Source organism: Mastacembelus armatus, chromosome 4, assembly GCF_900324485.2.
Source record: "Mastacembelus armatus chromosome 4, fMasArm1.2, whole genome shotgun sequence".
Classification (NCBI taxonomy): Eukaryota; Metazoa; Chordata; class Actinopteri; order Synbranchiformes; family Mastacembelidae; genus Mastacembelus; species Mastacembelus armatus.
The window spans coordinates 1,443,827-1,457,711 of NC_046636.1; the positions used below are offsets into that span (position 1 = coordinate 1,443,827).

Genomic DNA, 13,885 nt, shown 5'->3' on the forward strand with positions numbered 1-13,885 from the left:
CTACGGTCACAGTCATAAAAGCGCCTGCAGTGTCAGCTCGGATCAGGGGAGAAGCTGAGCTGCTTCCATTTCTTCCGTTTTTTAAGAAAACAATTTAACTGCTTGTTAAATGGACCGGAGGCTGAATGACTGGTGACAGGCTGAATTTACTAACTGACCAGTTCTCATCTCGTCTCGTCTGTTTCATCCAGGATCCACTTTGTGTTGAGACAGTCGGTGCAGTCATCGCAGTGAGGTTGCCAGGTTTGGTCTGTGTTTGCAGGACATGACTTTATGCTGCGTGTGTGAAGGTGTTTCCTTTATTTACTTTTCTTCTTCAGGTTCAGGAGTGTGTTTCACTCTCAGCCTGAAAAATGACGTGTGTGTGTGTGTGTGTGTGTGTGTGTGTGTGTGTGTGTGTGTGTGTGTGTGTGTGTGTGTGTGTGTGTGTGTGTGTGTGTGTGTGTGTGTGTGTGTGTGGGGGGGCAGTGTAGGACCACTGTTTCAGACAGACAGACAAATCAGTGTCTAACAGAACCTCACCTTAGAACCTCACCTTAGAACCTCACCTTAGCACCTCACCTTAGCACCTCACCTTAGCACCTCACCTGTCGTTCACGGCTAAATGAAACAGAAGTAGTTTTTAATCTGCCCTGTCCAGGTGTAAAACAGTTTCAGGTAGAGCAGTGAAATCTCACTTCCTTCCTGCTCGACTGCCTGGTCAAACAAAAGTCTTATCATCCGTGCTTCGTCATGTCGTGTCTCTCACACTCTTGATCAGTCACGCTGACTTAGTAAATAAAGATTTTACGGACTTAGCGTGAGGTCTCTGTTCTGCTTTAGTTCACACTTCTTAATCAGTGTCTGATGACACATTTCTGCCTCCTGCGTCGCCGCCGTCACGACCTCGGTCTGAAGGCCGGGGGCCGTGTAGGTGTCTAGTGCAGAGACCTTGCAAAGATAGGACAGTTTGTCTTCCACCCACGCACATGTACAGATGCCAGTATGCTCAGGATAGCGGTGTAGATTAGTGCTATCAGGCCGACCGTGCAGCGTGAGCATCGAGCCTTGAGACAGATCGGTGTGTGTTGGGACGAGGGCGTGACGGCTGTCATCGCCGCTCGGTGACGCGTGAGTCACAGCTGAGTCAGCGCTTTGCTGTGAAATGTCAGAGAAACGGTCTGTGTTTTTACACCTCTCACCATGTTAGTGGAAAGATTCATCCAGAGTCCAGCGAGGACCTAATGACTGCTGACCTCCTGACCTCTGGCCACAACGTCAGAGTCGAGGTCCAGTTGTAAAGCAGAGCCTGATCATTATTTAACTCTGTGGAGATTTGGATCAGCCCTGCTCTGAAACCATGTAGGAGACTCTGGGAGTGAGGCCTGTTATTAAATGAAAAACTCTCCAGTCGAGTAAGAAGCTTCTCAGACGCCAGAACCCTCCAGCTCTCACTGACGGGACTTTAGTTCTCATGGTGGCAGCTGGTTTGTGATCCCAGTCCCACGCTCTGACTGCACATGTGCTAAAAGCTGCATGATGTGAAGAGATTCCTGTTAATTCAGTTTGAAAATCTTGTCTTCCGTTTGTCTCCAGCTGCTCTGGGACCAGTGTAGATCATTTCCTCCTAAATGAGGGATGATAACTTTACTCAGTTTTTTATTATTGTGTGTGTGTGTGTGTGTGTGTGTGGAGGAGCAGTGTTTCTTTCTTTCTGCTGCACGTGAGCATAGAGTCGAGCGCCTCGTTAAGGAATTCAGCAGAACCAAAATAAAGTCAACATTTATTAAGCGTTAAAGAAAACTGAATATGAAAGGAAGGGAGTAAAGGATGAGGGGCGTGAGGGGGGTCTAGGTGGGCCCGGCCCTGCCGGTGTTGTTATTTTTGGGAACTGTGAATGGAGCTGTTATAGTGCAGAGTGTGTGTGTGTGTGTGTGTGTGTGTGTGTGTGTGTGTGTGTTTGAGAACGTACTGCAGCAGAGCTGAACGCTGGTCTTCGTCTGGAGCGAGCGGCTGGCAGCACCTGTGACTTTAGCTTCTCTGGAGCCCACCTCAGAGCCGGGACAGAGCTGCCTTCACTGCTCAGCATGTGTTGTCCAGATGAAACCGTGGACAGAGACTCACTCAGGGCTGGAAACTGTGCTCTTAAGTTTAAAAAATGTAGAGACACTTGAAAGTTATGACCTGCTGACTTGAAGAAACACTTAACGTCTGCAGAAAATACAGAAATACCCCAGAGCTGCTGGTCTCTCACCATTAAAAGCACAAAATCGTCCAGAAACTCCAAGTGTTGACTGATTTACTGGTATTTTCGTAGTTGCCAAGAAAAGAAGGTACAACAGTCCAGCCTGCAGGAAACAGAAGAAGTCAGTCTGATTGGGTCGATGGTTCTGTGGATTCTGGCTTCAATCATCTTCTGGAGCCTTTCGACCATCAAGACGTCCAACGATCCTTGAATCTTTAAAAGGCTCCAACAAAAACGTCGTATCAGCCACAGACCAGTTTGGTTTTGGTGCCTCCATGTTTCTGTCCCCCTCAGAAACTCTCCCTGTCACCTAATGTTCCCCCCACGTGGGTCAGACACGAGCAGAAAGAACCTACATATCTAAGGTGTTTCCAGTATTTTCCTATGGGTCGGATCATTCAAGGTCCAGTTGTCAATCCTGTCACACGTAGAGCAGAAATGTCATAACTCTCTGACCCTCAGTGCATGTAGATAAACTCTGAGCACCAAAAATTACAAACAAGGCTGTGAAAAATAAACTTACATCAAATTAAAAAAAAAGTTGCTGCTGTTGAACATTTTTAAATCACTGGAGCTGTTTTCAGTTGTCCAGACCTGATCCACCACATACCTTGATGGTGTTTCTGATACTGTGTGTGTGTGTGTGTGTCAGTGTGTGTCAGTGTGTGTATGGCTGTGCCTTCATACATATAGAAGAGCTAAATGGAGTCATAGTGGTGTGGATACAACATGGAGATGTTCAGGCTCTGAGCTTTCAGACGTGTGTTCTCGCTGCAGATATGCAGATAAAATGCAAATGCAACAGAAATGCCCAGTGTGCAAAGACCAGTCTGTCTGAGTGTGTGTTTATTGAAGTATACGTACTTGCATATATACATTATATATAAACTCCACCAGGTGTGTGTGTGTTTGTGGGTTTATTCTGCTTAGTGTGCAGCTCTGCACTGTGACCATCCTGTCTTCTTCTTCTTCTTCTTCTCCTCTCCTGCATTTGGCCCGGCGCCCTCCCTGGCATGCCCGCTGGGTCCGTCCTCACCGCGACTTATTAGCAGGGTGGTAAATATTTGCTGGGCTGTTCACGGGTTTGGCACGGCGTCCAACTGCAAACTCATTATCACTTTATTATGCTCCGTGTGTGCCTCTAATTTATTCCCCTGCTGCTGCCTCGGTGCTCAGTGCCTGCCTGATGTGCCTCCAGAGCGTGCCCGGACCCTTCCTGCCCCTCCTCCCCCGTTCTCCCTCTGCTGAAATGCTCAGGCTGTGGGAAGATGAGCTGAGATTGAGGAAAGGATGGAGAGATGGAGGGAGAAAGTGGAGGTGCAGGGGGTTGGATGGAGCTCATTATGGGGATGCAGATTTGGGAGGGGAGTCAACCTGCTGGAGCCAGTGACCCTCAAAGCTCTTTGGGCAGCGTTTTTGTACTTCAGGGCCTCTGCTGGAGACGGTTTCTGTCTCTACTGGTGATTTTACCTCCGTTAGTGACTGTCATGTGTTTCTGCAGCAGCTCAGTGGAGGGAACACTCCGTAGCAACAGGGTCGGAGTCGCACCAGAATCACAGTGCTGCTTTTATTAATTTGTCACCTATAGGTGAAGATGTAGACTGAAAACCTGTTGTCTTACACTTTTTAATGTAGTATTCAGTGCGATCATCACTGAGGCTGAAGTAAGGTTCAGTCACACTTCACAACTGAAGACCCTGAGGCTGTAAAGTTGGCAGGGCCCAGTAAAAACCACATCAGACTAAGACTTTTTAAGCTTTAGGGTTCCAGCGTTTGCGTCTGTGGGTATTTTCCATTAGGACGGAGTAGAGTTTCATTCCTGGCAGTGTGAAGATGATTTAGGGAAATAACAGTGACTCATACCATAACAAACCTCTGCTGTTTTACTTAGTTGTGATGATCAGCAGATTTTCAGAGGAATAATCCTGTTCACATAAAAGGAGCACAACAATCCACTTATTTTGGGACTTGGTTCGTTCTGAATACAGTCTTTCTAACAGAGCTGCTCAGTCAGAAGCTCTGGCTGCGTTAAAATGTTGACGGCACCAAACTCAACGTTAAGTCGCTTGTGAACATTTTCTGGGTTTTTGGCTGTTGGTCTGCAAACTGACTGGTCTGGACCCTGATCAGTGGAAACATCGAGCTGACGCTTAATCAGACACTACAGCAGCTTTGCTTTCCCATTATTATCATTGTTAGGTTTAATTTTATGCTTATCAATAATATAATAAAGAAATAAAAATTTGACCAAGGCTGTGTCCTTAATGGTTTATACATCATATGTTAACTGGTTTGACTTTCCAGTGTGAAGCACTAATTAAGAGTCTCATTAGGAAGTGAGAGGGTGTTAAACGCAAACATTTAGCTGAGCGTAGCCCTCAGAGGTCGCCCTGCTGTCGTGAGAGGACTGGAGGTTTTCCATCAGCAGCAGAACCAGAGGTTCAGAAAGATCGTGAGAAACAGGCCGGTGGGAGCAGAAAACACCCTGGATGAGCTGAGTGAAAGTCAGCAGGAGATGACACCTGCTGCACCCAAGCAACTGGAGACTTGAGGGAGAGAATTCAGTGAGCAGGAATCATGGAAACCTTTATTTAGGGCTGACAGGGGGCTGTCCAGGGGGTTTATAGCAGACGTCTGCTTCATTTTCTGCATAGACAGAGTTAAAAAACACACAGCGTGAATGAATCGGAGCAAAAGGTGAACAACTGTGTTAGAAAACAAACTGTGCAGTCAGAAACATGGCTGTAGGTGAGCTGAATGAATTAATATGTATTTTCATATATGTAAGGGCTCAGACAGGTGACAGGCTGAAGATAGAAGAAAGAAATAGAGATAAAACCCATAAATCCAGTGTTTGTGTGTTGAGGAACACACTGTTGTTGAAGGGCTGGTCCAGTGTGGCAGCTGTAGACTAACACTTTCTTCTTCTTCTTCTTCTTGAAAAATGTGATTTTGTGAGTCACTCCGGACGGACTGGATGTGCACTGCTGTCCCACGTACATGTGATCTGGGTTCCACACATGCAGACTAGAAAATGTGATGTGTGTGGAACGTGTGACAGAAATCTGTTCAGTAACGTGCATGTCAGATGTGAAGTGCATGAGCGTGTCAGGGTTTAGTTTCCAGCATGTGCTGAACGGAACGGGACTGGGTCTAATGACCAGTAAAGGCTGACCATGTATTGGTTTAATTGGAATCCCTGTCCCACAGCAGAGACTTGCTTTTCTTACGGTTTGGACACACAGTGTTGTATAAAGCCTGGGACTGCTGGATGAGATGAGATGAGATGAGATGAGAACATGAGAATCCAGCGTGTCTGTGCAAACCGGGCGGATTAGGAGCCGCTTGCGATCGGAAGGTGATCTTGATGTTTGATGACTTAATCCTTCCTGCAGTGTGTGTGTGTGTGTGTGTGTGTTTGCAGCTTGACTCCTTATATGACAGAGATCATGAGCACACAGATGGAATGTGAAGCTAATGCCTGCATGTCTTTGTCTGCTCATCCATACAAGGAGCTGCAGACTTTCCTTAGGAAGCTCTGTTGTTCTCTGCCAGCTGTCCTGGTCCAGATCTCTAGATTAAAATCATTAATCCTGTCAAACAACACGCTTGCACATATCTCATTCCCATGGTGCTGCAGATGAACTTTGTGCGACAGGCTCTGGATCCCAATGAAGCCTTCAAAAGCTCTGTTAATTAACATGCTAATTGGAAGTGTATCATGATTTCTGTATGATCGGTGCAGGATAAGCCAGGGTGAGGCCGTTCACTTGTGATAGACTCTGGGATGGAGTGTGTGTGTGTGTGTGTGTGTGTGTGTGTTGGGGGGGGGGGTTATATGCCTGCATGGTTTGGACAAGATGATGGTGATGGAAGTGAAAATCCAGTGAACCACAGGACTCGTGTCTTTATGTTTCAACTAAAATGAATTGATCCTTTTAGCAGCTAAAGCTCGTGACCAGCTGATGGGTAGACCTCTTGGCCTCGCTATGAAAGTCCAAAAGTCTTTGGACCTGATCTCCAGTATTCACACTGTATGTTCAGTATGAAGCCGTAAACACACGCAGGAGCCCTGGATGAACAGAGCTCTGCTGCACAGACGCGTCACAGATGCATCACAACTAATAATCTTTTCTCCATGTTCAGTCCAAGGACAGACAGAAATCAGGATTTCAAATTTCTACAGACGTTGAAGGGAAAACTTTGTCTCCCTAACGTGATCAGTCGGAACGTTTTCTAATCCTTAAACAGTCCGGACACAGTTAGGCTGCTTCTGTTCAGACTGGTTGGTGTTTCTATAAAATGCTGAGGGGATATACACACTGATGTTGTTGTGTTGCTGGTGCCAGGTAAATGTCTATGTGGGCTTGTGTACTGGGCCCGTTTGGGTCGAACCAACCGTCACCTTTGTCTAAGAGAAGCTGAGGAATGATAATGTCTGAAATGTGTCCATTCAGTTTGCTTCTGAGCTGCAGGTGTTAGTGAATGAAGATCTAAACATGTGTGAATTTGTTCCTGTATTGAAAGATAAAGTTGTAGTATTTTCAGACTGTCCCCCCCTCCCTCCTGCCTGAAAGCACTTTATCCTGACCTGTAGCTGGATCTGCTGCTCCGTAACCTCTGCCGGCTGAAATATTCAGGATGTGAGCAGAGTCGGGTCGAGTCGTATGGAGGTCGCTCCTTTCCTTCCCCACCGACAGGCCTCGGTGATTTATCTATTATCCTTCCACAACCTGAAGACTGTGTCAAATAACATTTTGGGGGACGTTGGAACGGCTGCTGTCCCCCCCCCCCTCTCTCTCTGTGCTAACGTGCAGAGTGTGTAGACTCTAAACTGTCTGGGTTTTTATTAGAAGCAAAAACAAAATAGTCTTTTCCCTCCATGTAAACGTAACTACTCCCCTCCTCCTCTTTGTGTCTGCAACATTAGCTGCAGTCTCACTGTGACAGGAGCAACATGTTGTCAAGAACCACAGACACGTCTCAGCTGAGCTCCATCCTTCAGGACACTAACAGCTTTACCTCTGAGACGTTGGGGGCACAGGTTCCCACAGGATGCCCGACTCATTAGAAAGTGCTCAGTATGAAACAGACCAAAAAGCTTGTTAGGGGGTCCCCAAACCTCAGAGCCATATCCCATCAGCCACCCTGCCCTCAGCCCACTCCTAGTTTAACCTGTGTGGGTCAGCAGGGGCCCACTCACTGCTCTATCTTCTCACACACACACACACACACACACACACAGTTACATCTGCATGGAAATGTGCTGAGGCCTCAGTGCTGTGGAAATGTGGTTGTTGTTTCCCTGAAGGTGAGAGGTCTGATCTGGTTTCTCTCTTGTTGATGTTCCTCAGGGCTGAAGAGCGAAGGGGCGGCGACGGAGCCACGAACCGCTGGGACGAGGATTTTCAAACACAGCGGGTGAGTCTGTTCACACTAACCACCAGGAAACGACACAACACACACACCTGAGATACTACAAACATCCAGTTTGCATATTTAAAGTCTGAACTGACTCTTCCTGTTTTGTGCTGCTCAGTTCATTCGATTGGCGATAACTGGTGATGCTGCACACAGAACAAACAACCAGCTCATAAATAACAGATAAAGTATAAAGGTTAGTTCCAGTACATCAAAATACTCCGTTACTTGTCACTAACCCAACCCTGAAATACTCCTAATAAGTTTATTTATACAGCTCAGTTCATACACAGAGTAATTCAAAGTGCTTTACAGAAATAAAAGAAAAGTTCATTGGCAAGAATCAAAACAGGAAACTTGAACTAAAATTAAAGGAGAATAAAACTAAAACTCTGACAGAGGCAGTTCTGCATGTACAGAATCCTTTAATAACCGATCGAATCCAAACCTGTTAAATGCTGCACGTTCACACTGAGCTGTTGTTAAAGTGTCAGTGGACATGAGTTTTTTATTTAGTACGTGCTTCGTGTGTGTGTGTGTGTGTGTGTGTGCGTGCGCTCATATGATTTGATTGGCACATGACGCACACGTCTGTCACAGTGACAAAGTGAAAGGAACATTTAAAGTGCACTGATTCATGCCCTGCTGCTCGCTTTAATGTCGTGGCGAGATCTAATTACAGCCGCTTTGAATTTCGCTCCATGCTTTTAATTAACACGCCCAAAAAGGGAAATGGAGCAAAAATGTAAAATTAATTGAATGGAATTTGTAATTCAAAGTGTGAGAGTGAAAAAGAAAGAGAGGGGATCAAATGCTCGCTTTACTTTTCGGAGTCGGCTCCTGTGGGGTTTCCCAGCTTGTGTTTTCAAGGTTTGTGTGTTGTGAGTCCACAGAGGGGCCACGGCCTCCATTTTCAAAACGAGGCGTCGGAGTGGAGCTTTCTACAGAGCAGAATAATGATGTGGATTCTTGCTGGGAGAAATAGTCTTTTAATAAGTGAGGGCTGGCAGAGAGGGCCACTCTCAAGGCTGCCGAGCGTCTGGATTAATGCAGCACGCAGGAATCATTTATAGAGGAATCACTCAAACTCTCTCTAACACACTATTGATCTCACACACACACACGCACACACACACACACACACACACCGACACACAGGCTGTGGTGAAGGACTTCGTTCTCCTATGATTCCTGAGAAAAACTTCATTCTAAGTTTTGTGAGGGACAGCTGCAGAAAGTCTTCAGACGCCTTGTTGTAGACGGAGTTTGAAACACGACACAGCAACACACAGTGAGAAAAACATTATTGCAAGTTATTGAAAATCAGAAACTAGCGGGTGTGTTCAGCTGCATCAGTCCACGTGACATGTTCTCATGTTGTCATTAAGTCAGCGATAAAAATGGCTGTTGTCTTCACAGAAAGTGAAGGGGTCTGAGCACAAATCTACTCATTTATTTCCTTTAAGCTACATTTTATTATATCTTATCTGTTATGTCCTGAGTTGAGTCGTAGCTAAATGTTTTTTTATCACAAATGTCAGGAAGAGGACAGGTAATCAGTTTTTACTAAAGTAAAAGTGACATATAAAACATGTAAAAGCCCCTCTGTCAGAGTTGGAATATACTCAATATAATAATAATAATAATAATACTAATAATAATGATGATATCCTGTTATAATTTGCCTTTTAATGTTGTAGCTGCCTTAAAGTCAATTTGATCATGTCGCAGTTCAAAGTAAAATATTTTCCTCTGATCGAGAAGCACAAAGCAGCAAATTAGTTCATGCACGTTTCATCTGCAGGTTCCTGATCACAGGAACATTAAAAAAAAAAAAAACAGGTGTACTGTCAAATTAAAAGTCTGATAATTCAACCAGGTGTAACTGAAAGTACAGGTGTGTTGTTACTAGTGCGAGTCGTGTTTAATGTGCCTGTAGCAAACGCTCACATAAAACAGGGACACACACATATAAGTTTGTATTTCAGCAAAATATTTTCTTTATTCTGCAAGAGAACCGAATGTGGTGGAGCTCCACTGATAAACGCACATGAGTTCAGCTCATTAACAGATGGAGAGTCTACAACCAGCAAACTATAGAACCGGTGCGAGAAAGTAAAGTGAGCTGTGATTGGCTGAAACCACCTGAACGAGAGAAAATACCAAGAGAAGCTGGAGCAGGTGCGTCAGGGGTTAATACTGAGAAAGAGGGGGGGGCTTCTTTCTCCTTTTGTTACTGGAGCTTTACTGGTTTGTTTTACATTTGACATGAATGAATTCAGATCACGTGATCGGCATAACTCCGTGATGCTAAACGGTCCGACCGGTTCTGTTTCCAGCTCTTTCTCAGTATTTCCTGTCACAGCTTCACACAACTGACACAAAATGGGCTGGAACTTGTTTCAGCTGTAAGTAGTGATGTTAAATTTGCTATATTAAATTCAGATCTGAATACACCATAAACAGACAAATAACAGTTGTTTTTCAAAGACATATTTTTTACCGTTTTTCTTTTATACACAAAAAACAACAGTCAAGAGTACCAAATATGCATGCTGGATCTGTACGTATGTCAAAAAGGGGTCAGGGGGTGTCATATACACTTCTTAAATCATTTTTTAAGTTTGTTTTTCTAAAACTTCTTTATTTTCATATATATATAGCCTATATATATATATGTATATAAGAAGCTGTTACTCCTCAAAGCTGTGCTGGGTACTGTGATCAGATAAGCAGTGGTAAGAACACAACAAGACTCCTCAGTGAGAATCACAAACATATTCAAACCTGGCTGCAAATAAAACTTTGCAGAACTGCTTGAGGACGAGTAGTAGTAGTAGTAGTAGTAGTAGTAGTAGTAGTAGTTGTGGTAGTAATAATTTTAGTAACAGAGGAACAACAGACAGTTGCTGTTTTAACAGTCCTGGGGTGGGTGTGAGTAGAAACACTCAGTAGGCTTATTGTACCTGTGTGTTACTGAGACTGCACCGTTGTGAGGATCAAAATGTACCTTCATGTTCTGAGAGGGGAAACTAAGCTCCTGGAGCTACTGAGTCGAGTTTTCACTTCGGAAAACTCGACTAAACAGTCGGTAAAAGTAAACGTGACAGAACGGATATTTTGGTTTGTCCCACTAACCCTTCTCAACTCTTTCTGCCTGTTTTTTTGTAGTTTTTATTTTATTTTATTTATTTTTAACTATGAGATAAACCCCGCCCATTCAGAAACACCTGTACTGTGGGGGTCGATTCACCTGAAGGGAAACAGTAGCTCCTCCATCACAAACCCCTGGCTGACAGAGAAGGGAATATTGCATGTTGTGATGGAGTGAGATACGGAGGGAAACTGTCCTGCAGAAAGCTCACATCGATAAAAACTGGCAATTGATCATCAGGCTAAATAAAATAAAATAAAATAAAAACGTGTCCCTGTTCCAGCATCAAAATCAAATCCTGGACAGGATAAGAATTTAAGGCTGAATCTGTTGTAAAGGTACTGAGGTTAAAAAACAAACCAAAAAAAGCAAAAAACAGATCCAAACATGCATAATTATTATTTTTCCTACAGCCACTTCCTGTTTGTTGGTACAAGATACAAAGATCTGAGCACTTGTCTGTACAGGATAAAGTGTGGATCATGTTTTTCGGGAGATATTACATTCAGATCATTCCCTTCAGGTTTAAGGAAAAGCCAAATCCAAAATCTTCCAACATACATTTCAGTCCTTGAGATTTCTGCAGGACAGAAACTGAAAAAGCTTCAACTATCAAATCAAAGTAAACTCCAGCTGCGGTCAACGTGCAAATATATGACTGAGAGAGAAAAGCTGTGACTCTGGTGCTTTGGGTAGTTTTTAAAAAAACAAAAAAAAAAAACAAATCCAGAAATGAGTTTCTACCAAGGGCACACGAACTGCAGAGTGCAGATGGAGTTAGATGTGTTTGACTTTTCCACCGGGTCTTTGAACGGGAACGGAACAGTCATCCACACAAACACGCCTCTACCTTCAGACTAGTGATAATATCAAGGCAATGGAGATAAAAACAGAAATCACCCTTTTCCAGTCAAACTGAAGGATTAACAACTGAAGTCTTTGGTGTAAATGTTGAGGGAGGAAAAAAATAAAACAAAACCAAAACACATATGACATCTCCGTGTAAATGTGAGTCAGGGAACATCTGCAGACATCACAGGGAAATATTAACCAAGTTTCTTGTCGATGATAAATGTGTGCAATTTCAGACAAGCCCTCTGTGAAGGAAAGATCCAAACATCTCTGAGAAAAGTATCAAAAAGTGCCTCCTTTCTGCTAAAGCAGCTCTGCCTCTGCCTGTAACAAATACTGTACATCTGTCATAAAACTCTTAAAAACCTCGGCCCTGCTCACCATCAACCAAAAGAGAACGCTGTATTTTCATTTAATAAATGTATATCTCCATATAAAGACATTCAACAGTGAGCAATGTAGTAGAGTTCAAGTAATAAAGAGATTTTTTTTTTGAGTTCCCTATAAAAAAAAAAAAAAAACAAAAGTCAGCTGATCAAAAACTAAAACCACCTGTGGTGATGGGGGGGGGGGAGAAAGGAGCTGATCCTTTAGTGATGCTGTGTCTAAGCTACAGGAAGCCATGAGGGACAAGCCTTGTGAAGTGAGGACGCTACCAAAGTGAACGTCATGGGGATCTAGCTGAACTGATTGATTAAGCTTGAATTGATTGAAGTATCGATGCAGAAAAAACCCTGATTTACTTTGTTCAAATCGCTGGCTTTGTTGTGTTGTAGTTTCTATGGTAGAACACCTGAGGCTTAATAACCAGGAACCTTGTGATGGAGACGTCTGACAAATTGAACGGGCCTGTGTTTTTTGATAGCACCTGGGGAATTAGCATCATCTCGTTCCCGTTACAGACGAACATGACAGCGGTGCTTTAAAAATAACAAACCAAAACAAAGGAGAACTGCTTTGGACCCGGATTGATCCTTTTACATTCAAGGTTATATCGACGAACCCCGCCTTGCTGTCCCCTCTGAAACTATCAAATCCTCAAATCTCAGTCCAGGAGAAAGAAACAGCTGTTTCTTCCTCTGCACCTGCTGTTTTTAGCTGAACTGAGTGGTAGAGAGGGACTGGCACTATGCTTCCTGCTAAACCAAATTTGGCCTGTTCTCACTAGTAAACTAATTGTCATGTCTGATTTCTGCAGCAGGCTGTTCTACACTGATTTTCACATTAACTGTGTTTACTTTTTGGTTTCAGGACCTGTCTGTTCCAGCCTGGTCTCAGCGTGGACACAGTCACACCAAGGACCCGTTTGGTTTCAGGACCTGTCTGTTCCAGCCTGGTCTCAGCGTGGACACAGTCACACCAAGGACCCGTTTGGTTTCAGGACCTGTCTGTTCCAGCCTGGTCTCAGCGTGGACACAGTCACACCAAGGACCCGACAGTCACGGTAAATCCTTTGTGTGCGTCCACACCTCCCTGACCTTTTGACCAGCTCTGACTATTGTCACCAAAACACTGTTATACTCAGCCGAGGCATACAGTTAACGCGTTACAGGATGGCTTGTGTAGAGACGGGCTGACTCTTTGCTTCTGTAAAATAGAAAAATGTTCAGCGACATGTCAAAGCAGCAACGACACGTCAGCAGAAATCAGCCCTTTTCTCTATTTGTTTGATCCTCAAACCATTTTACTGAAGGAGGTTTTCATTTTTTTAATATTAGCTGAACCGAACAGGCCAAACTAGATTTAAAACTGGCAGCTTTAGGATTGAGTCTCCAGTCAACAAAAAAAAAAAAAAAAGGGGAGACCACTTATTTATGGCTTTGTGCTCCACAAACTTTGCCTCCCCCCAGGTCATCGACCGAATCAGTCCACTGCAGGGGGGCGTGGTGTGGTGGTGGGGGTTACTACACTGTAGGGTGCTGAGGAGGACACTGAGACGGGTGTAGATAAACACATGGTGGGTACAACTAAGGTTGTATCATTCACTCACGATGGCCTTCTTCCTAAAACCTGACACACTCCTTCAGACGGACCACTGTGTGTGTGTGTGTGTGTGCTGGCTTATCGTGCCGTAGAGACAGCAGACGACAGGGAGAGGTGCTTTGCGTGACTTTGTAACCAGGCCTGAGAGAGATTTCTCACAAATACTATGCTGTGAAGAAGTATTTTTAAACAGAAAGGCTTGTGGGGGTGTTATTGGGAACAGCTGCCTCTGTTCACCACTGAGCTACGTA

General features: G+C 44.3%; 1 long non-coding RNA gene across 1 annotated transcript; it reads right to left on the reverse strand.

Annotated features, from left to right (window-relative positions):
• Positions 1-9,617: 9,617 nt before the first annotated feature.
• On the reverse strand, positions 9,618-13,445 carry LOC113139929 (uncharacterized). Its single transcript, XR_003296604.1, has 2 exons — positions 12,971-13,445; positions 9,618-12,905 (listed from the first exon to the last, which is right to left on the reverse strand). It is a non-coding gene; the product is annotated as an uncharacterized LOC113139929 (long non-coding RNA).
• Positions 13,446-13,885: the final 440 nt, after the last annotated feature.